This window comes from Rhinoderma darwinii, chromosome 2 (assembly GCF_050947455.1).
Source record: "Rhinoderma darwinii isolate aRhiDar2 chromosome 2, aRhiDar2.hap1, whole genome shotgun sequence".
NCBI lineage: Eukaryota > Metazoa > Chordata > Amphibia > Anura > Rhinodermatidae > Rhinoderma > Rhinoderma darwinii.
Window position 1 is genome coordinate 243,801,459 of NC_134688.1, and position 25,333 is coordinate 243,826,791.

At 43.1% G+C, this 25,333-nt stretch overlaps 1 long non-coding RNA gene across 1 annotated transcript; it reads right to left on the reverse strand.

The window, feature by feature from the left end:
• Nucleotides 1-287: 287 nt before the first annotated feature.
• On the reverse strand, nt 288-7,961 carry LOC142741036 (uncharacterized). Its single transcript, XR_012880974.1, has 3 exons — nt 7,929-7,961; nt 4,569-4,613; nt 288-1,077 (listed from the first exon to the last, which is right to left on the reverse strand). It is a non-coding gene; the product is annotated as an uncharacterized LOC142741036 (long non-coding RNA).
• Between the last annotated feature and the right edge of the window lie 17,372 nt (nt 7,962-25,333).

Sequence of the window (25,333 nt, forward strand, 5' to 3'; positions counted from 1 at the left end):
ACGCCTTTCTAGACGCCATCTTCGTCGCCTGACGCCTTTCTAGACGCCCTCTCCGTCGCCTGACGCCTTTCTAGACGCCCTCTCCGTCGCCTGACGCCTTTCTAGACGCCCTCTCCGTCGCCTGACGCCTTTCTAGACGCCCTCTCCGTCGCCTGACGCCTTTCTAGACGCCCTCTCCGTCGCCTGACGCCTTTCTAGACGCCCTCTCCGTCGCCTGACGCCTTTCTAGACGCCCTCTCCGTCGCCTGACGCCTTTCTAGACGCCCTCTCCGTCGCCTGACGCCTTTCTAGACGCCCTCTCCGTCGCCTGACGCCTTTCTAGACGCCCTCTCCGTCGCCTGACGCCTTTCTAGACGCCATCTTCGTCGCCTGACGCCTTTCTAGACGCCCTCTCCGTCGCCTGACGCCTTTCTAGACGCCCTCTCCGTCGCCTGACGCCTTTCTAGACGCCCTCTCCGTCGCCTGATGCCTTTCTAGACGCCCTCTCCGTCGCCTGACGCCTTTCTAGACGCCCTCTCTGTCGCCTGACGCCTTTCTAGACGCCCTCTCCGTCGCCTGACACCTTTCTAGACGCCCTCTCCGTCGCCTGACGCCTTTCTAGACGCCCTCTCCGTCGCCTGACGCCTTTCTAGACGCCCTCTCCGTCGCCTGACGCCTTTCTAGACGCCCTCTCCGTCGCCTGACGCCTTTCTAGACGCCCTCTCCGTCGCCTGACGCCTTTTTAGACGCCCTCTCCTTCGCCTGACGCCTTTCTAGACGCCCTCTCCGTCGCCTGACGCCTGCCTCCCTGACCCCAGATGACCGCCCTGCCTCCCTGACACCAGATGACCGCCCTGCCTCCCTGACCCCAGATGCCAACCCTGCCTCCCTGACCCCAGATGCCCGCCCTGCCTCCCTGACCCCAGATGCCTCTCAGACCGCAGATTCCCTTACTCCTCTCATGAAGAAAGACACAATCCTGGCCCTTGCTCTTCTGAGAATCATGGCTGCTGGAATGCAGAACCAGGCGCAGCTTCGTGTTTCTTCCTCTTCAGACAGATGAATGGTTCTTTCAGGTGTAATCTCCATTGTTGGCTCCTGTGAACAAAATGAAGTAATTTCAAAGACTGTATGGTCTGTACACTGAACTCCCCCATGTGTAATGATTCTAGAGCCCAAACAGTAATAACAGCTATGTATGCAGGGTTACCCTAATGTATTTCTGTAGGGGTGTGCAGCTGCACATGTCGCGTCACCACTCCCCAGTAAATGTTACTGCTAACATAGAGGCTGCCTCCATGCACTATTCCTTCTGCCTGCAGTCTTACTCTTGACAAGCTTCCAGTGTCTGACTAAACTACAACTAGGAGGACTGCAGAACCTTTAGTGATATCAGTCATATGATTAAATTACTGCACCCAAGCACCGCAAAGTAGAACAGAAAAACTGATAAGTGTGTGTGTATGTGTAGTCTATGGTGTGTGTAATGTATACTTTGTATGTAGTGTATGCTATTCAGAATTACCATGCAGGTGTCTAGGAAAGTTGGGTGATCTATTCAGAGGGATCTGTAATTCAGCCATCTCAGTTGTAACCCAGATTTCCAACATTATTATATTGAAGAATATTCTAAGTATTCTAAGAAATTTTGATGAATTAAAATCGTCCATAAACAGCACCTACGGGTTGTGTGGGTATTAATAGTGCCATTTCTGTAGGTTTATGGGAGTGGCAATTGCTAATTAAGGAAGCGATTCCCATAATAAAAATATATTAGGAAATTATTCAGTCCATTTTATAAACGTGCAGAACGCTGAGCTATTTATACTAATATCTCAAAGATAGCAAAATAAAAACTTCTACAGTAGAGAGAATCAGAAGCTTATTTATTCAGCTATGCAAATCAAATTCACTATATAACAGCCACTAACACTTATCGCTTTGCACTCGCATTTCACTCCTGAGCGCCGCAGAACTTTTTCCCTGTGTCCAGTGCTGAACACAAGTTTCTGATGCTGGGCAGTATCAGAGCCTAGTGCCGCAGAGCCTGGAGGTGAAGACGACCTGGCAAAGAAGAAAAAGTAAATGCAGTGGTCTGGTTTGTGGTCTGACTTTATTTTTGGTGTGTTTTGGGATCTAAATTTAGTTTGGGTTAAAGTCTGAATTCGTTTTGGGGTTAGGTCTGAATTTATATTTGCGTCAGCCTAGGGGTCTGAATAAATTTTTGGGCTTGGTCAGGGTTCTGAATTACCTGGGGTCCTGGTCTGGTTTTTGGAATTTATTTAGGGGTCTTAAAGGGGTTTTCCCATCAGAGACATTTTTGACATATCTACAGAGTATGTCATAAATGTCAGATAGATGCGGGTCCCTCTTCTTGGACCATCACCTTTCTCTAGAGCAGGGCCCCCTAAACCCTGTTCTACCGCTCTGTTTAGTGGCTGAAACAGGAGATTTCCGACCATGAAGAAGAAATCAGCATAGCTCGCTGAGCTACGCTGTTCTCGTAAGTCCCATAGAAATGAGTGGTAGTTACAGAAACAGCGTAGCTCGCATGCTACATTGCTTCCATAACTGCCATTCACTACTATGGGACTTACGGGTGCACTGTAGCTCAGCGAGCTACGCTTTTTCCGTGAGTCCCAACCAAATAGTCAGGAAGTGGCCGGAAGGCAGCAGGAGCAGAAAAAGGTAGAACGGGGTTTAGGGGGCCCCGTTCTAGAGAAAGGTGCAGGTCCCAGAGGTAGGACCCGCACCTAGCTGACATTTATGACATATCTTGTAGACCCCTTTAATTAATTTAGGTGTCAGGGTTCTCAATTAATTATGAAGTCTGGTTTAACTCGGCCATTTTGATCTTTCTTTAAAGCTACAGCGTTCACCATATAGGGTAAATATTTGTATTTTTTTTATGGTTCGGGCATTTTGGACGTTGGGATAACTAATGTGTTTGTTTATTTGTGTATTTATTTTTATATGTGATCTAGGAAAAGGGGGGTGATTTTAATTTTAATATTTTTAAATTAATTTTTTTTAGCCCCCTTAGGGGACTTGAACCTGCGATCATTAGATCGCTTATGCCACAGACTGCACTAACAGTATTGAAATCTATTGCAAATCAGATCAGTGCATTGCTTGATTGCATCAGTGCAAATCTTCCTATAGCAGGACTGGGAGCGTTTACAAGCTTCCTGGCTACTATAGGAACACACCGGCTCCCGCGATCTCACCACATGGGAGACGGTGACCAGCCACAAACGGAAAGTGAAAAACCCTTCAGATGCCGGTGGTCACATCTGACCCCAGCAACTGAGGCAGTGGCGTAACTACCGCTATAGCAGCCGTAGCGGCTGCTACGGGGCCCGCAGCATGAGGGGGCCCGTGCCACCCGCCGGCACGGGCCCCCCCATGGCCGGAGGCTCCGTTAGCAGCTGCTATGGCTGCTACAGTGTGACGCCACTAAAGGGGTTTTTCCTACAAAAGACATGCATCCCCTATCCACAGAATAGGGGATACATGTGTGATCGCTGGGACGGCCAGCGATAATTAGAACGGTGGACCGAAAGTCCCCCGAAGTTCTCCATGACAAACCTCGGACTTCCGGGGTCTGTCTGCAGCTCCATAGAAATTACTTGCGCATGCGTGACCAGCGCTCCTTTCATTTTTATTGAACTGCGCAGACGCCGGAAGCCCGAGGTTTGTCATGGAGAACTTCGGGGGAATTTCGGTCCCCCGTTCTGCTTATCGCTGCCAGCAATCACACATGTTTCCCCTATCCTATCCCATCTCTTTTGTAGGACAAACTATAGGCCGTTTTTTTTTTGGGGGGGGGGGCTATATGGCGTTATTTACAGGGGGTTCTGTATGGCGTTATCTACAGGGGGGTCTGTATGGCGTTATCTACAGGGGGTCTGTATGGCGTTATCTACAGGGGGGATTTGGGTCTGTAAGTCATTATCTACAGGGGGCTGTGTATGGCGCTATCTACAGGGGGCTGTGTATGGTGCTATCTATAGGGGGGCGCTGTGTGGTGGAATCTATAGGGAGGCACTATCTACAAGGGGGCGGTTGTGTGATACCCAGCGGAGGGGGGGCCCCAGTCAAAAGTTTGCTATGGGGCCCAGTCTTTCCTAGTTACGCCCCTGATCTGAGGGGTTAAATGCTTGAAATCAGAGATGTCTGTGATAGCAAGCATTGCCACTGGGTCCCTGGTGTGTAACACAACAGAGACCCAGAAGCTATGGCGCCAGCTGGGCTTCAAAGCAAGCGCCATTTTTAAATACCCTGTACCGACATAAAAAGACAGTACAGCGACGGGAAAGGTTAAATCTGAGGCTGGCCCGTCTATAAGGTGGGGAGTCTATGAAACCCAAAACTACACATTGAAATGTAACAGATAATGTTCAGAATGAGTAAATGCTGAGTGTGATATATGTAAGGAATCTGTCAGAGACATTGTGAGCGCTATTTCCAGTAATAACTAGGTTTCTGGTTTATTATAATGTGAATATAAAGAATGTAATGTCAGGTTAATATGTAGAGAAGTTGTGGATCCTCATGAAGTAATACCATTATCTGCTGACATCACTTACATCTTCTGGGATCATCATGCCGTCGTCCAGCTTCATGTAGATCGGCTACAACAGAACAGGGAAGAATTCGTTTTTCTGGGTTATATAATAATCTTATATATAATCTCCTATTTTTCTTGTGAATGCCATGTCCACCCATTTCAGATTCCTTCTCACACTCTGCTGTCAGTACTGAATGATCCCGCATGTAGATTTATCTATGGAAAACTCCTTCTGAACGATATTCTGCCGAACTATAGACCCTCTTGTTGGGCTCTGAGATGTTTAACTGGTTCCCGACCGCTGGCTGTGTTTTTACGGCCAGCGGTAAGGGTCCTTAAAACCCGAGCCATAGACTTTTTACGGCTCAGGTTTTAACTTGCTGCCTGCGCGATCGAGCAGCTGAATGTCGGGTCTCCGGCTGTCAGTGACTGCCGGGGACCCTGAGGAGAGGATAGAAGCAGCTTTCGCTGCTTCTGTCTTCTCTGATGACTTGTACACAGCGCTCAATGAATGCTGAAAGAGTCAATAAGGCTCGCATTAAAGTTAATCGGGCGGTGTCCCGTTTCGTAGCAAAAATCGGGGGCATTTGTGTGCGGCACAGGGATTTGGAGTCAGGAGTGGGGAACTTCTGGAGGGGTGATGGGGTTCATCTGACCGAGGTTGGCATTGATCTTTGGAGCTTGGCGATAGCAGAAGGAATAGAAAGGGCGGTGGTGGTGTGGCGGAACTCACAGGCTTAAGGTGGTCAAGGCCTGTTTCGCTGTGGCGGGGGGAGTCCTTGAGGCCAGTCAGTACAAAATGGTGGGGGGGTCGCATCGGGGGTATGCGTCCCCCAAAAAAGGTACATGGTTGAAGACTTCATCGGGTGTTATCCCTTTGAAGTGGTCTTCTGGTAGAAGGTATATCACTTGAAGGCTTCATCGGGTGTTATCCCTTTGAAGTGGACTTCTAGTGGTCGGTATATCACTTGAGGGCTTCATCGGGTGTTATCCCCTTGAAGTGGACTTCTAGTGGTCGGTATATCACTTGAGGGCTTCATCGGGTGTTATCCCCTTGAAGTGGACTTCTAGTGGTTGGAGCCATCTGCAGAGGTGAACGGTGCTTCCGAGCTGGTTTACGGCTGGAGGTAATTGGTGGTTTGCAGATGGCTAATTCGGTGTGTTCTTAAAAAGGAACATCTGAAGGGGCTTCAAGGACTTCCTCTGCTCGGGTTAATGTTAACGTTAAATTGTTATGTACGATTCTGACCCATGTTGGGTCATGTGAATTATTAGGAGGAATTCTCTGGTGGATTCCTAACTAGTTATCCGAATGTTTCGGATTTAAATTGTTTTGATAAAACTGTGAAATTAATAAACGGCTGCTGTGGCCATTTCACATCCAACCTCGGTGTCACGTGTCTTTCCTAAAGGTGGGGGTGGAGGGATAAGATGGGTAAGGGAAGGTTCATTAACACACGACTCTACTTAGGAAGGTCAAGAAGAGGCTGGACGCAGCCTGCAGGGCTTAAGGGGAAGCCTCCATGACCTCACTGGTAGGGAAAGGGTTAATAGGTAAGGGAGAGTTGGAGGGAGAGTTAGGAGGAGGTGGAGGAGGGACAAGGAGGAGTCAGGGGGCCGTTGCTGAGCTTCCCGCTGTTTGCGGCATTGAGCCGGAAGCAGCGGGAGGAGTAACACAGGGAGAGACAAGCTCCCACCCTCCCGCCCTTTGTTTGTTACCCCTGTGGGTCTTTATGTACGTCCGTTTATGAGTGTTGTCTTTGTTTTGTATGCTTATTTAACATGTTTTTCCTTTTTTCCCGGAGTAGGTTCTGTTGTCATGGCAGCTGGCGGGGGGAGTCCTTGAGGCCAGTCAGTACAAAATGGTGGGGGGGTCGCATCGGGGGTATGCGTCCCCCAAAAAAGGTACATGGTTGAAGACTTCATCGGGTGTTATCCCTTTGAAGTGGTCTTCTGGTAGAAGGTATATCACTTGAAGGCTTCATCGGGTGTTATCCCTTTGAAGTGGACTTCTAGTGGTCGGTATATCACTTGAGGGCTTCATCGGGTGTTATCCCCTTGAAGTGGACTTCTAGTGGTCGGTATATCACTTGAGGGCTTCATCGGGTGTTATCCCCTTGAAGTGGACTTCTAGTGGTTGGAGCCATCTGCAGAGGTGAACGGTGCTTCCGAGCTGGTTTACGGCTGGAGGTAATTGGTGGTTTGCAGATGGCTAATTCGGTGTGTTCTTAAAAAGGAACATCTGAAGGGGCTTCAAGGACTTCCTCTGCTCGGGTTAATGTTAACGTTAAATTGTTATGTACGATTCTGACCCATGTTGGGTCATGTGAATTATTAGGAGGAATTCTCTGGTGGATTCCTAACTAGTTATCCGAATGTTTCGGATTTAAATTGTTTTGATAAAACTGTGAAATTAATAAACGGCTGCTGTGGCCATTTCACATCCAACCTCGGTGTCACGTGTCTTTCCTAAAGGTGGGGGTGGAGGGATAAGATGGGTAAGGGAAGGTTCATTAACACACGACTCTACTTAGGAAGGTCAAGGAATAGAGACAGCAGCAGCAGCGCTTTCTCTATTCCTCCCGGTGTTCATGTGACTGGTCACATGATCGCCGGGTGCCGTTACTGACAGACTGCTGCTGGGTCTTACAAGACCAAGCACAGCCCTATTAGTGACAATCGTCACTATGAGAGGGCTGATTTCCCCTGTAACTGGGGATGCTGTGCAGCCCCAGTTACAGTGGAAAGACATGGTGTAAAAGAAAGGAAAAAAAATATATAAAGTTCCCCAAAGGTCTTTTTTGACCTTTGAGGGACAGACCATAGTAATAAAAAATAGTCAAGTCAAGTGCAAAAAAAATGTAATAATAAATACACATAAAATACCCACCCCAAAAAAACCCGTCCCCCCCGCCAATCATTTTTGTAACGCTTGTACTGACCCAATTACCCTAATATAGACATGTAATATATTATAATTTCCGGTAGACAATGACGATCACAAATAAAAGGTCTATTTTAGGGTAAAACTATGTTATTACCCAAAAAAATAGCTGAAACTTAAGAAAGCTTATTTTTTTACTATTATTTTCAAACTTTATGAATAAAAATTTTACATTAGCAAAAAAGGTGCGTATAAAAACGATAAAAAAAAGAAACCTGCATTGTCTACGGAAAAAAACGTCGCAAAAATCACGTCGTCAGCCCAACAAATAAAAAAGTTATAGCCATTTAACTAACACGTGCTAAAAAGGGCTTAATGGTGTCTGGTCCTGAAGGCGCAAAATAGCCCGGTCCTGAACTGGTTAATGTTATTCTGTGCTGTGGTTGAGGGTTATATGTCATGTCTATCTAGTAATAGTAACAGTGAGGCTCTTACCCCGTCCTCAGCATCTTCTTCTGCATCTTTATCCTTATACAAGGAAAGAAATAAAATATAATTCTACCATATCATTTTCTTATAATTCTTTTATATATCTGTGGTGGGGGAGGGGGGATTTGTGCTGGTAAAAACAGTTACTGTGATAAATCTACTTTTCAGCTGTTGGAAAGAAAGTCCAACCCGGGCCGCAGAACATAGGAGGAGGCCACATGACCGGGGTAATAGGAGGAGAGAGGTTATGGGGCGGAGCCTGAGGATTATGGTGGCACGAAGGCAGTGCCTGCGCCATTAGGAGGAGAAGCACACGCAGGTGAAGTTTTCCGCCCACCCTCACTATTTGTTTTATTGTTTTGTTATGCTGCGTTTCGGTGATGTTTTATTTGTCATGGCAGTGGTTGGCAGGTTGGAGGTCCTTAGAGATGGTGTTAACTTGGTGGGGGAGGAACTCATCGTGGGTATGGTCCTTCCCAAATTATGAAATATGGAGGCTCTGGCTATTTTTGGGCTCCTGCTGGGTGGTGTCCCGGGGAGCAAGGTTGAATTATTGGCTATCTGCAGTTGTATACGCTGCAACTGAGCTGTGGGGAATCGGCTGGGGGTAAATACTGCACTTATTAGTCGCTGAGCAGATACCCTACTTAGCTCCAAGGATCTCTTTCCTCGGAATGTTTGTTATTAATGTTGATAATGTTGATTATTTATATTTGATGGTAATATTTTTATTAGTTATTGTTTGTCAATAAAATGGCTGCTGTGGCCAACCTTATAAAACCATGAGTCTGTCCTTATTGAGGGAAATAGGAGTACAAGGATGGGATTGGGTGGTTGGCCTCACTAGGGGGTTTAGAAGGGTTTACTAGAACCGAACTCTATCATCCCTCAGTCATGGAATAGAGGCTTCTATGTGATATATACAGTCAGGTCCAGAATTATTTGGCGGTGACAGAAGTTTTGGCATTTTAGCTGTTTACCAAAACATATTGAATATACAGTTATATAATCAATATGGGCTTAAAGTGCAGACTCTCAGCTTTAATTAGAGTGTATTCACATCCGAATTTGAGGAAGGGTTTAGGAATTACAGCTCTTTAATATGTAGCTGCCTCTTTTTCAAGGGACCATAGGTAATTGGACAACTATCTCAAAAGTTATTTAATGGGCAGCATGCGCTATTCCCTCGTCTGGAGTTGATTCAGGTGTGGCATTTGCATTTGGAAGAAGTTGCTGTGAACCCACAACATGAGGTCAAAGGAGCTCTTAATGCAAGTTAAACAGACCGTTAGGCAGACAAAAATGAAGAAAACCATCAGAGAGATAGCACAAATATTAGGAGTGGCCAAATCAACAGCTTGGTACATTCTTGAAAAAAAGAGCGTACTGGTGATGTTGTGAACTCCAAAAAGCCTGGACGTCCACGAAATCCTTTCCCTGGTGAAGAAAAACCCCTCCACAACATCTACCCTGTGAAGTACACTCTCCTGGAAGTAGGTGTATCAGTATCTAAGTCTACCATACAGAGAAGACTTCATGAGAGCAAATACAGAGGGTTCACCAACAGGTGCAAACCATTAATCACCCTCAAAAATAGAAAGGCCAGATTAGACTTTGCCAAACAACATGTAAAGAAGCCAGCCCAGTTCTGGGACAGCATTCTATGGACAGATGAAACTAAGATCAACCTGTACCAGAATGATGGGAGGAAGAAAGTATGGAGAAGGCTTGGAACGGCTCATGATCAAAAGCACACCACATCCTCTGTAAAACATGGTGGAGGCAGTGTGATGGCATGGGCATGCATGGCTGCCAAAGGCACTGGGTCACTAGTGTTTTTTTGATAATGTGACTGAAGACAGAAGCAGCCGGATGAATTCTGTATTGTTCAGGGATATACTTTCTGCTCAGATTCAACCAAATGCAGCAAGGTTGATTGGACATCGCTTCACATTACAGATGGACAATGATCCAAAACTTACTGCGAAAACAACCCAGGAGTTTTTTAACACAAAGAAGTGCAATATTCTGCAATGGCCAAGTCAATCACCAGATCTCATCCCTATCGAGCATGCATTTCACTTGCTTAAGTGAAAACTTAAGGCAGGAAGACCCACAAACAAGCAACAACTGAAGACCGCTGCAGTAAAGGCCTGGCAAAGCGTCACAAAGGAGGAAACCCAGCGTTTGGTGATGTCCATGCGTTCCAGACTTCAGGCAGTCATTGCCTGCAAAGGATTCTCTACAAAGTATTTAACAAAAAACATTTTATTTATGGTTAGGTTAATTTGTCCAATTACCTTTGAGCCCCTGAAATGAGGAGTCTGTTTAGAAAAATGGTTGCAATTCCTAAACGTTTCACAGGATATTTTTGTTCAACCCCTTGAATTAAACCTGAAAGTCTACACTTCAATTGCATCTCAGTTATTTCATTTCAAATCGAATGTAAAGCATGCAGAGCGCAAATCATGAATGAAGATTGTGTCACTGTCCAAATAGTTCTGGACCTAACTATAAATGTATCTCTACAGATATTCTGTGTGTTAATAGGATGGTCTGTTGATATCACTTACATAGTACTCGGTGATATTCAGTCCTTTGTCTCTCATCTGTAAATAAAATGAAGAGAATACTTAAAATAAATTGATCATTGTTGTTTTGATCTAGTTCAGCTCTAGAGAAGTTCCTGGAAAATTAAAGTGTACCTAAATATTCAACAAACTCCTGACATGTCATAGTGACATGTCAGATGTTTTAATTGGTGGGGGTTCGAGCATTGAGACCCCCACCAATAGCTAAAACAAAGCGGCAGAAGCACTTGTGTGAGCGCTTAGCCGCGTAGTTTCTATTCGGCTTTTTTCGGAAATTGATGTAGCGAAGTACGAGCTTGATAGAGAATCTATGAGCCTGTACTCCGCTACGTCGCTTTTCCATGGTTAAGAAGATTTTATGATTTTCGAAGAAATGAGGCTCTTACCTTCTCCATGGTAAATTCCTCCACTTGTAGATCCTTGGAGAACTAGAAAGATAACATTGTATAAAGCCTTTCAAAAGGAATGTTTTTTTAAAAAAAACAAAATAAATAAAGTCAATCAGTGTGTTTTGTGCAACTTTATAATTAGTTTTTATTAAAAATTATTTTTACTTTTTAAGATACAGCTGCTCTGTATGCTGTATACAGAGCGGCTGTATCTTACGCTGAATCCTGTACCTGTCAGGTCCTGTGTCCGTCAGGTTCATAACTTAGATCGATCACAGGTGTATCCCGCGTGTCAGACACACAGAACCCGCTTGCACTAAACCTGTCATTCCCATGGACCAGACAGATTCAGGTCTTAGCGCACAATACAGCTGCAATACAGGATACAGAACAGCTGTATCTCAAAAAGTAAAAATATATATATAGTGTGTGTGTATATATGTGTGTGTATGCAATGAGAAAGGCCCCATGGAGTAGGGCTGAAACGTCGCAAGGGGTGATTAAAGTGATCCTATTTTTCACTACAACTGGAGTGCTGTCTCGTATTTTGGAGTGGGCTATATACATACATATATATATATATATATATATATATATATATATACATATACACACATATACACACACACACACACACACACACACACACACACACATGTATAAATGTGTGTATATATTTATACATATAATGTATATATATATATATATATATATATATGTGTATGTATATATATATATATATATATATATATATATATATACATATATAGTGTGTGTGTAGGGTTGAAATTTATTCTGGTTAGGTTTATTTCTGTGGACTTACAGATGTTCTGTGTAATAATAGGATCATCTGCTGATATAACTTACATAGTCCTCGGCTTTCTTCAGGATGTGCGCCATAACGTGGAGTGGTGGAGGCTACAATAGAACAGTTTGTATTTAGTTTTCTTTTTTAACTTAACAAATGTTTTATAATTAATGAATTAAAACTTGATTCATTTCCATTAATTAAAATTTTAGAGACATTCCAAGAGAATTCTAAAAATATCAATCCACACCTAGTGGTGTAGCTATAGTAGTCGCAGCGGTTGCAGTTGCACAGGACCCCCTTACCACTGTCCACTGTGTAGACCCAGCAATGGACCCGCATCTATCTGATATTTATGACATATCCTGTGGATATGACATAAATGTCCCTGATGGGCAAACCCCTTTAAATGATGAGCGCCACAGGCACAGTGCTAGTAGAAGTCACAACTGCAGCCTGCAGGGGAGGCTGGGACCACTTCCATCAACGTCAGCCCTCCCCCAGCTGCACCATCATCTCCCCCATGTGATCTCTTCATCTTTGTGCAGCATGAATTAGGAGGAGCTCTGTGTTACTGTGCTAGGCCAATGTAATGACGTCATGTCATCGGCTACAACACAGATCTCAGCCTTAGCGGTGCAGGGGTGGCTAGGGACTTTACTGTAAGGGCTGGCGGAGGGTGGCATGTACTGCCAGAGGCACAGAAAAGAACTGGACAGGCAGGAGCCATTCATTCTCTGCAGGACAGGCAGCAGGAGTTAGGAGGAGCTCTGTGTTGCTGTGCTAGGCCAATGTAATAACGTCATGTCCGGCTACAACACAGATCTCAGCCTTAGCGGTGCAGGGGTGGCTAGGGACTTTACTGTAAGGGCTGGCGGAGGGTGGCATGTACTGCCAGAGGCACAGAAAAGAACTGGACAGGCAGGAGCCATTCATTCTCTGCAGGACAGGCAGCAGGAGTTAGGAGGAGCTCTGTGTTGCTGTGCTAGGCCAATGTAATAACGTCATGTCCGGCTACAACACAGATCTCAGCCTTAGCGGTGCAGGGGTGGCTAGGGACTTTACTGTAATGGCTGGCAGAGGGTGGCATGTACTGCCAGAGGCACAGGACAGAAAAGAACTGGACAGGCAGGAGCCATTCATTCTCTGCAGGACAGGCAGCTGGAGTTAGGTGAAGATCTGTGTTGTTTTCTAAGCCAATGAAATGACGTCATTGTTGGAATATTACAACATCTGCAGCTTAATGCTGGAGGAACGATCTTGAACTGACAGTAGATGGCGCTCTGTTAACTATTAGTTATTATCTATGTGTAGCTCCTCTAGTGGTGATGTGTATGTTATCTCTTGTATTCTCCATCTTGATATTGTTACTGATGTTGGTTGCTGTTTGTCCCAAGTAAAACCAGTTTGATTCTCCCACAATGTCTGAGTGCTGTTGAAAGCTGCAAATACTGCAACAGTCATATCATCGGCTACAACACAGATCTCAGCTTTAGTGGCACAGGGTGGCTAGGGACTTTACTGTAAGGGCTGGCGGAGGGTGGCACGCACTGCCAGAGGCATAGGACAGAACTGGGCAGACAGGAGCCATTCATTCTCTGCCGGGCAGCAGGAGATAAACTCGGAGGAGTCACAGACACAACAGGAGGCGCTCTGATTCTGTGGGAAGGTAGACTAGCCCTGCCCTGGCTCCAATACACAAATCGCTTACGTCACATTATGACTAGATATTATGGTTCTCTATTCAGTATTATATGGTTGAAAACCTGGGCATTTCTGCAGACTAGCCCCTGTAGAAAAAATGGTATATGATAGACCAGTTTCGCACTTGCCAGTTTCTATAGGGGCTAGTCTGTGTAGAAATGGCACCATTTATATCACATAGACCACTCAGAACATGTAAGAGGTTTTATATGTCATTTACAATATTGCACAAGAAGTGCATTCAATTCTACACGGATTTCCCTTTGTAGAAAAAGGTTTATCATATGCCAGTTTCTATAAGGACTGGTCTGTGTAGAAATGTATATGTTCTGTCCATCATTTTATATCACATAGAGCTCAGTACATGTCTATATAGACTAGCTCCTATAGAAACCTGTACTACATGTGCTGAGCTTTATCTGGTATAAAACGACTGACAACAAATGCATTTCTATACAGATTACCCTTATAGAAAAAGTTGTCATGTGCCCGTAAAATTAGAATTATGATGGGCACCCACCAGATTTACTGCCCAGGCACCTCAAACCGGCCCTGATAAAAGTTGCAGAAAGTGCTGGTTTCCTTATTATACTGAACATATGATATTATTTTATAATGGATAAAATATAAATGTAACCGGTATGAATCTAGTGTAAGGAATGATATAAAGAATAAAGCTGTAACCGTGAGATGATTCTCTTAGGATGCAGAACATTATACTGATGTCACTGGCATTACCAGAGCTCATCTATTCCTTCATGGCTGCGGAGAAATGGAGGGACATGGTAGAGTTTTGTTTTCTCCAGGACATGATTTACATAATTCTGTCCTTCTCTTCTTCATATTCTGCAGTATAGGATACTATAGAATGTAAAGGGCAGCGTACACTGGAATACTTACATATAAAAGTACTCCGTGATCAGTGGAACGGCTAATATTTGGAGCAATATGTAGGGTAGAAGTGAATTTCTCATTTAGGACTGCCTTACTATACTGATGTGGTATGTGGTCAGTGATAAAGTGTCCGGTGCTGCAATATATATAAACTATACACTGAAATGCAGACATAAAAGACCCTGACACTGACAGTATTGGTGAAGCCGGCCAGCAGTGCTGATGCCATCATGGTAGGTACGTCCATGGTTCCATCTTTCTCTTGCCGGTGCTCCATGTCTTCTGCTCTAGCGGGCAGTCCGTGTGTCACTGGCTGCTGAAAACACAGATAGTATATAAAGATATTTACACATGGAGAAATATGTAGTGTTCTTATATGTGGAGTGCAAGGAGGGAGTCGTTCCTACATTGGGCACTAAAGGCTCATGCACACGACCGTTGTGCCACTCAGGCCGTTTTTGACAGGATCCGAGTGACACCCGATAGTCTTCACGGACCCATTCACTATAACAGGTGAATCGGGTCCATGAAAAATGGTCGGAGTCTCCGATCCGAGGATAGATAGACGGACATGTCCTATCTTTCCTCGGATCACTGACGGGACTCGGACGGCACACTCGGTCGTGTGCATGAGGTGTAAGATCTGGAGCTTCATCTTCTACATTACAGTCGGGTCTTCAGTCTCTCTTCATGACAGTCACTTGTAAAAGAATAAAGTTCTGTGCAGACCTGGCAGAGCTGTACTATATCTCCACCAACAACCCTGCCGCAGGATCCATGTGTGGTGTGGATAGTTCTAGAAAATGCTACTAGTACTATTTCTATTATCTTTTTATTGTCACATGTAAAAACATAGGGTGAAATTCAACAGCTTTTCTACACCAATTAATTAGTTTGGTTATATAAATTATACATTGAAAATGAAGTAATAAAAGACACTGACAGTAAGGCCATGTTCACACAGGGCGGATACGCTGCGTATAAGTGCACAGCATATTCGCCCTGGAACCTGCAGGGAATATCGGCCGAAAAAACACACCAAATTGTGGTGCAGTTTTTCAGGCGTAATGTCCACTGCAGAAAAAAAAACACTTATACTTAGCCCGTTCTCCGTAGTTATGGCGACGCGTCCCCGTGTTGTCCTTGCAGTGCGGCCTCCTGGGATGAAGCTACAGCCCATGTGACCGCTACAGCAGTCACATGGGATAAAACGTCACTACAGGAGCCCGGCCTGGACGGACAATAAAAGAATGAGTCGCTATGACAACACCTGGGTGGTAAGTATAAACCTTATTATTCATTTTAAACGACAAAAAGCTTTTTCTTTTTTCTGAATTGCACATTTTGTAATGGAATCCCATTGTTTCCGCCGCAAAAATTGAATTCAATGGGAAAAACCCACAACAGAAAAGCAGCGGATCCAAAGCAGATTCACATGCTGGGGATTGAAAAAACCGCACCACAGGTCAATTTCAGAGTTTTTTGGTGGATTTTTTACGCAACGTGTGGATGAGATTTGGTTACATCTCATCCACTTTGCTGCTACTGTAGTATTCTGTGGATTTTACACAATGAAATACGTGGCATATAATCCGCAGTGTTTACACAACGTGTGAACATACCCTTATAGTGAAGCCGGCCAGCAGTGCTGATGCCATCATGGTACTCATGTCGCCGGTGCCTTCTTTCTCTTGCCGGTGCTCCATGTCTTCTGCTCTAGCGGGCAGTCCGTGTGTCACTGGCTGCTGAACACACAGATAGTATATAAAGATATTTACACATGGAGAAATATGTAGTGTTCTTATATGTGGAGAGCAAGGAGGGAGTCATTCCTACACTGAGCACTAAGATCTGGAGCTTCATCTTCTACATTACAGTCGGGTCTTCAGTCTCTCTTCATGACACTCACTTGTAAAAGAATAAAGTTCTGTGTAGACTTGGTAGATCTGAACTATCACTCCACCAACAACCCTGCCGCAGGATCCATGTGTGGTGTGGCTAGGAATAGAAATAGTACTAGTAGCATTTTCTAGAACTATTATCTTTTTATTATCACATGTAAAAACATAGGAGGAATTGAACAACTTTCCTACGCCTGTTATCTGGCGTAGAAAAATCGTAAACGGCTCAAAAGTGACAAAAATTTCGACTGTTGGGCCGTTTTCGTCACCCTTGACACTTTTTAAAAAAAAAACCCATGGCCCGACGCATTTATTATTATTTGTTCCAGAAACTGGCGTAAATTATAGCGTAAATCTAGAATGCGCCTCTTAAGAAATTTGTTGCATCTTACTCCGCTTGTTTCCCATTAGGACTGGAATGCCAGTCTTAATAAATTCTTCTCCTGCACAGTATTTACGGGTCATGTGCACAGAACTGAATGAATAGGACTGCTGCAGTGAAAATCTACAGAGGCCCAAATAGTCTGCCAGTTCAAATTCTAAAATGCTAAGCGGGTACAAGTGCCAGGTAATGCCCAGCCTCCAGCTATGACTATAAGCAATTTGTTTTCTTTTTACATAATAAAAACTGGACCAATATAAAAAGTTGCGTAACTTTTCAGATAATCTGTTCCAAAGTCACCATTGTAAGGCGTGAGACATATTAGGAGACTTTAACTCAGTATAAAAATGTGATTTTCTTTCTAACCCAACCTAATATTTGTACAAATTTTCTGTGACCCCCCATATATGTAGGAAAATAGAAGATATGTTATTAACCCTTTTACATGTCACGTACATTTACGTCGCTGCCGCCAAGGGTGTCTATATGCAGTAATTGTTCCATTTATAAGTTGATGTCTGGTATATTAATAATACTAGCAGTCATCGTTTTGCCCATTCATTGGTTCAGTGTCTACCTGCCCATTCCGTTTATGGTTTGCATTATCGGTCCTTCCATTCCTCATCCTCCTTCCCTCCCTTCTCCACCCCATTTTATTCCCCCCTCCCCTCCTTCACCTTTCATTCCCTCCCTCCCCCCCACCTCTTGTTTCACCTATATCATTATCGAGATTAGGGGTTCATCATGTAGTCACTTATTAATATAAATATATATTCACTCTACACATACATGTTTTGCATATTTACACGTACACATGTTGGTTCTTTTCACTAAAACTGTTTAAGAAACTAAGAATTTAATTCAATTAGATACACTATCATTTTTCACATATCATATAATTCTTTACGGCTATTTACATTGACGCTATGTTTCACTTTGTTTCAATTGCCGCATATGTATACAGTGTTTCTTGTATGTATTTTTTCATTTGCCCGATCAACAATCAGGTTATCTTTTTCCCTTTCCCTCTTTTTTTCTTTTATCATTACCATCCCATTTCCACTCTTTTGCACCGCATATTTCACCCTTTTCTTGTCGCTGGTTTCTCTCCACCTTTTTCCTTCTTCTACTCTACACTTGTTTTGGTATCCTTCTCTTATATTTTTTGGTTATTTCAACCTTCCTCCTTTTATTTTATTTTATTGTTCACAGCAATTTCGGCACTGTGTTGCAGGTCTGGAGCGGTGTATGTGACCTGCTATCCAGCTTCAGCACCTTGGACAGCGACAGATCTGACTGGTGCTATATTTGTATTTGACGGCTGTGCTGAGGGGTTCAGCACGTTGGACAGCGATCTCTGCTTGCAGTGCTGTGTTGTGTTCTCCAGCATGTAGGACAGCAAGCGCTGTTCGTATGCTGTACTGTTACCTAGCAACGGGACGCTGGGTCCCGCTGCGTCCCGCTGCTGCTTTAACTGTTTGATTGGCAAGGATACTTTTACTTGTTTTGGGGTTTTAATAAATTGCTTAATTCTGGCCATTGTTGATATCAATTGCATTGATAAGCTTTTTTTGCAGCTCCCTGTTTCTCTGCCCTTGCTGGCGATGCCGCGTCGAGCGGGCGGGTGTTTCTTTACTCCCCGCCCGCTCGGCGTGGCTATACCGCTGGAGGCAGACAGGGGAGGAGGATATCCTGATCATTGGACTGCACGATGGGACGCCATCGTGGGTGGGCTGGATGTATCAGCGGCTGCCATTGGTGACTGCCGCTGAACACCTAACCACTCGATAGGGAACAGCTGGCAACTACTAGTGAGGAAGGGGTATTTAAGGCAATTTGGGGCATTTGGACACCAACCCCTGACGAAGCACGAGCGAAACGCGCGTCGGGTCAAGCAGAGGTCCCCCTTCCTGGTCCGGATCTCCTATTCATCTTGTACCATGTAGGTACATTGCTCAGTTTGCTATATGTACTTAGGACTGCATTCTAGATTTTTTTACTATTTACACTATGCATACGTGTCCATCTGTGCAAATGTATTATGCCTAGCACTTGCTTTAATAGTTCATACTTATGCACTTTAGCTGTATCTAGGAGTCGATTGTGACCATATTTTACTATCTGGGGGTCGCTCTGCTTTTTTGTTCGGATTCCATTCTTGTTCGAGGTTTATGGTATTTTAATATATTTAATTGTCTGTTTGTTGTCTCTGTGTCTAAATTAACTTCAATAAACACTGTTTGTATTTTTCCAATTATCTGGTCGTGACTTGTTTCTTCTTCTGGGCTTGTTATCTAGTCACTAGGACCACTAGTATATATTGGGGTATTGTTCGGTTTGCTCAGGCCGTTTTTGACAGCATCCGAGTGACACCCGATAGTCTTCACGGACCCATTCACTATAATAGGTGAATCGGGTCCATGAAAAATGGTCGGAGTCTCCGATCCGAGGAAAGATAGACGGACATGTCCTATCTTTCCTCGGATCACTGACGGGACTCGGACGGCACACTCGGTCGTGTGCATGAGGTGTAAGATCTGGAGCTTCATCTTCTACATTACAGTCGGGTCTTCAGTCTCTCTTCATGACAGTCACTTGTAAAAGAATAAAGTTCTGTGCAGACCTGGCAGAGCTGTACTATATCTCCACCAACAACCCTGCCGCAGGATCCATGTGTGGTGTGGCTAGAAATAGTACTAGTAGCATTTTCTAGAACTATTATCTTTTTATTATCAAATGTAAAAACATAGGAGGAATTGAACAACTTTTCTACGCCTGTTATCTGGCGTAGAAAAATCGTAAACGGCTCAAAAGTGACAAAAATTTCGACTGTTGGGCTGTTTTCGTCACCCTTGACACTTTTTTAAAAAAAAACCATGGCCCGACGCATTTATTATTATTTGTTCCCGAAACTGGCGTAAATTATAGCGTAAATCTAGCATGCGCCTCTTAAGAAATTTGTTGCATCTTACTCCGCTTGTTTCCCATTAGGACTGGAATGCCAGTCTTAATAAATTCTTCCCCCGCACAGTATTTACGGGTCATGTGCACAGAACTGAATGAATAGGACTGCTGCAGTGAAAATCTACAGAGGACCAAATAGTCTGCCAGTTCAAATTCTAAAATGCTAAGCGGGTACAAGTGCCAGGTAATGCCCAGCCTCCAGCTATGACTATAAGCAATATGTTTTCTTTTTACATAATAAAAACTGGACCAATATAAAAAGTTGCGTAACTTTTCAGATAATCTGTTCCAAAGTCACCATTGTAAGGCGTGAGACATATTAGGAGACTTTAACTCAGTATAAAAATGTGATTTTCTTTCTAACCCAACCTAATATTTGTACAAATTTTCTGTGACCCCCCATATATGTAGGAAAATAGAAGATATGTTATTAACCCTTTTACATGTCACGTACATTTACGTCACTGCCGCCAAGGGGTTAGCGCATTGTCGCGTAACTGTCCTTGACGGTGATGGAGCAGGCTCAGAAGCTAAGCCCGCTCCATCACCAGCGGGTGTCATCTGTATACTACAGCTGAAACACTGCGGTAACGGCAGGAACTGGACTGTTGTCCAACGCTCGCCGATTAACCCCCTAAATGCTGCTGTCAATTGCGACCACAGCATTTCGATGGTTTGTACTCCATCGACACTGCTGTGACGCGATTATGGTTGTTATGGCAACCGGAGGCCTAACAATTGCCTCCTGGTTGCCAAGTAGAGAAGCCTATTAGACCCAGCCTACCCAAGAGATGGGACCTAATAAGCTTGCTGTCAGTGTATGACTGACAGCTCTAAGGCCACGATCAGACGTGGCAGAATTTTTCCGCAGAAAATGTTGCTGCAGATTCTTTGCGAATTTGCAGCAACATTTTCATATTTGACAGGTAATTCAGACGTTGTGGATATCACAGCAGACTTGCTGCAGATTTCAGCCTTTGCAATGCAAATGCTGAGATCCGCAGTGAAAGTCAACTTCTTCTCCGCAATGGAATGAGCATGCTGCGGAGGGAAGTATCTGCACCGCAGTCCAATTTCCACACACTTATTTTCTGCAACGTCTGAGCTAAGTTTCCTCAAAATGTATAGAAAGACATGTAAAAAACGGCTGCTGCAGAATTTAACTGTGGACTGTCCGCAGCAGAATTCAACAGCATTCCCGCCACGTCTGAATGTGCCCTAATACACTGCATTACGTGTGTACTGCAGTATATTAGAATAGCAATCAGGGCTTCAGGCCTTCAAGTCCTCTAGTGGGACAAAAAAAAAGTTACTAAAAATGTTGACTAAAAAAAAAAAAAAAAAGTTTCACGTTACATAAACAAGAAATGCATTTTTTTTTCCCATAATAAAACTTATATTACAGGAAAAAACTGAAAACATTAAAAAAGTACACATATTTGGTATTGCCGCGTCCGTAACGACCCCAACTATAAAAAAAATCCTGCACGGTGAACACCGTAAAAAATAATGCCAGAGTCACACTTTTTTGATCACATCGCCTTCCCAGAAATTTTTTGATAAAATGATCAAAAAGTCGCATGTACCACAAAATGGTACTAATATAAACAACCGCTCGTCCCGCAAAAAGCAAGCCCTTACACAGCCTTTTTGTCGCAAAAATAAGTTATGGCTGTAAAACGCTGTAAAATATTTAAAAAACTATATAGATTTGGTGTCGCCATAATGGTAGCGACCCGCAAAATAATTTCTATATGTCATTTATAATGCATGATGCACGGCGTAAAAAAAAAAAGAATAAAAAAATAAATAAAATAAAATAAATAAAAAAAGAATAAAATTTTTTTATGTTTTTTGGTCACCCTGCTTCACAAAAAAGAAAAAAAAAATGATCAAAAAGTTGCATGTACCCCAAAATGGTACCAATGAAAACTACAGATTGTCCCGCAAAAAAATAAGCCCTCACAGAGCTCAGTTAATGAAAAATAAAAAAGTTCTGGCTCTCAGAAAATGTAGATACAAAATGTGCAGCGTGTGTTCCAAAAGGGGGTTAAAATCGGGCACCATTTATCAGTGTGACACTTGCCACACATCTGCATGTTATTTTCTAATTTCTAATAAAAAAAACACCTCTGGTGTGAAAATGCTCACTACACCACTCAAAAAATGCCTTGAGGGGTGTAGTTTCCAAAATGGCGTCACTTCTGGGGGTTTGTTTCAGTATTTGACCTCAAAGCCCTGCACTTGTGGGCCAATGCAGTTAAATTCACCAAAATAAGACTCAAATGGGCGTGGTACTCTTTCAATTCTGAGCCCTGTCATACGTCCAGGCAATTTCGGGAGAAATTTCTTCACAAATGTTGGGGTGCTTTTTCGCCTTTATTCCTTATTTAAATGTAAAAATTGTAGCTAAATCTATATTTTATGAGAAAAAATTTCAATTTTGATTTACACAACCTAATTCCAAATACATTTATCAAAAACCCTGCGGGGTCAAATTGTTCACTATACCCCTAGATACATTCTTTGGGGGTGTAATTTCCAAAATGGTCTCTTTTTGGGGTTGTTCCTATGTTTTGGCACTACAAGACCTCCTCAAACCTGACACAGTGTTTAAAATATATTCTAATAAAAAGGAGGCCCCAAAATCCACTAGGTGCTCCTTTGCTTCTGAGGCCAGTATTTCAGTCATGTGGCGCACTAGGGTCACATATGGGATATTTCTAAAAACTGCAGAACCTGGGCAATACATTTTGAGTTGCGTGTCTTTGGTAAAACCTTCTGTGTTAAACAATTTTCTATATTAAAATAGATTTTCTAAAAAAATGTTAACTAGTAACTATTTTGTGTGCTATTACTATCTGTCTTAAAAGCAGATACATTTAAATTTAGAAATATGCAAATTTTTACTAATTTCCTCAAAATGTTGGTGTTTTTTTTTACAAATAAATACTGAATTTATCGACCAAATTTTTCCACTAACATACAAGTACAATGTGTCACGAGAAAACAATCACAGTCAGAATCACTTAGATAAGTAAAACCATTGCAAATGTATTACCATATAAAGTGACACATGTCAGATTTGAAAAAATGGGTTGTGTCCACAAGGGGTTAAGAATTACAAAACTGATCAGTAAATGGCATGGCCCCTGAAAATATCAATCCACCGACCAGGTCACGCCCGTCGTCTTATACCTTGTGTACTGTGTATATACTGTCCTGTGTGTGGTGTGTAAAGATCTGCACTTACCAGTAGATGATCAGGAAAGTATGGTGTAATCCTGGAATAAAAAACAGCAAAAAAAACTCCCCAAAAACCAAAATGTGCCCTCAAATATCTATGAATCGCTTCTTGTATATAACAAGACGCTGCAGTTGTTTCCAACCAACTGATCTGTAGGCCGAGCAGAAAATTCAAATCATAACATTCCGGGCAGGTGCCAGGGAGTGACCAATCATATGCCAGTTACATGCCAACCACATACCAGCTGTATGATCTCTTCACTTTATCCACTTGGTTTCCATATTCAAACCTTTTGAAATATATATGTTCTTCCCATAATGCTTTAATAAATGTCAGTCAAATAAAAACAACATAGATATTGCAATGACATGTGGTTTACATGAATAACTTACAAACATCCCCGATCAGCTGGTGGGGGCGATCACACCCAATAATATATCCTTAGTAGGACACCCATATCCCAGCTCTATAGGAAGCACCATGGACACAACCTGTATGAAGTCTAGAGCCCCCCTGACCTCGGGCAGCATTGTGTAGTAAAGTGGGGAGATGGCATTGATTGTATAATGTATATTATTACTGCGCCTATCTATGCGCTTTCTTTATAATTACATTATAAATGATAATAATATTACCTATAAAGCACCAACATTTTCCACAGCGCTGTACAATAAATTACAGGGTACAGTGACATACAATTCTAGTAAGTTACAATGTTACAGTATAAATATAAGGAGAGTGGGCCCTGCTCACAAGCGCACAGTCTACATGGAAAGGGGGTGATACAATAGAAACAAGGGTATTCATTACTCTACTGTTCCATCCATTATCAGCAAACCAGATTCAATGACTATGTATACATAGATGTGGACTCACTTATCTACAGACATTGTAATGGAGCATTTCCACTGACATGTTATATATGAGCTTCTAACATGCAGATTAGAGAGTATATATATATATATATATATATATATATATATATATACGTACAGTGACATAGCCTTACAGTTCATCCTCAGGAGTTACCCAATATTTTGTAGTGCGGACTGATGGGATAATAGGCCTCTTGTATAGAGGACCAGTCATATCTAGTTGGACAGTTTCTAATTTTAATTTATTTCTAGGCAAATTCCATATAACATAGTGGTAAGTAGAAAGTAAAACATTAAAGGGTTATTCCCAAGTTGATAAATGGAGCTATAAAGCTCCCCCATGTAAAAATAAGAAGAATTCTAATTACCTGTCCGTCGTCCAGCGATGTCGTTTTCTTGATATCGTTGATTGCAGTTGCGGTCGGTCCCTCTTTGTATCCTGCTCGTTGCCTAGGTTCCCGGCCACCGCTATTTACCTTTAGCGGTGGCCGCGCATGCGTAATGACATCCTCTGCGTCCTGAGCAGAGGATGTCATTTACTCGTGAAGGTGCATCTCGGCGCATGCGCAGGAGATGCAGTGGAAGGCACCCGTCGCGAGGAGAAGTCCGCGCTCCGCTAAAGGTAAGTGTGTGTTTGTGTGTGTGTGTGTGTTTGTGTATATATGGGTGTGTTTGTGCATAAGTGTATATGTTTGTGTGTATGTTTGTGTGTTTTTGTATATGTATATGTGTGTGTTTGTGTATATATGGGTGTGTTTTTGTATATGTATATGTGTGTGTTTGTGTATATATGGGTGTGTTTGTGCATATGTGTATGTTTGTGTGTATATGTTTGTGTATTTTTGTATATGTATATTTGTGTGTTTGTGTATATATGGGTGTGTTTGTGTATATGTTTGTGTGTGTGTGTGTGTGTGTAGGTGAGTATAAGTATCGGTATTGTTCACATTGATAACTTTTTTTTAATGTTGTTGCAGATTTTGATGTACCGATTGGACTACATCGTCGATTCGTTGGACTACTGCGTAGATCTACGTTTTTTGAAAATTTTAATAAAATAGTTAACGAGGGTTTTTGGGGGATTTCTTATTTCAATAAAAAAAAAATGTATTTGTGGTTTTTTTTCAAACTTTATTAGTGCCTAGATAATGGTAGTTGGCTGATTGACAGCGTCCATTATTAAGGCGGTACTTAGTGTTAGCCAGTGCAGAGGCTAGCACTAACCACCCATTATTACCCCGGTACCCACCCCCACCAGGGGTGCCGGGAAGAGCTTGGTACGATCCAGTACCCGACCATCTGTTGTGATGGTCGGGTACTGGGGCGGCCGTAGGCTGGTATTATGAGGCTGGGAAGGGCCAAAATCAGTGGACCTTCCCACCCTTGTAATGCTAGGCTGCCGCTGCTGTGTTGTATCGGGCTGGTTATAAAAAAGGGGTGGACCCCCACGTCGTTTTTTTTTTACATTTAACAATAGACGTTGGGTCCCCCACATTTTTAATAACCAGCCATATACAAGGCCGCAGCAGCCTGTCATTACATGGGTGGGAGGGGCCACTGGTTTAGTACATTCCCAGGCTAATAACACTGTGTTGTTTGTGGCTGGTTATGATAAATTGGGTGGAACCCCATGTCTTTTTAATAAAAATAATAAAT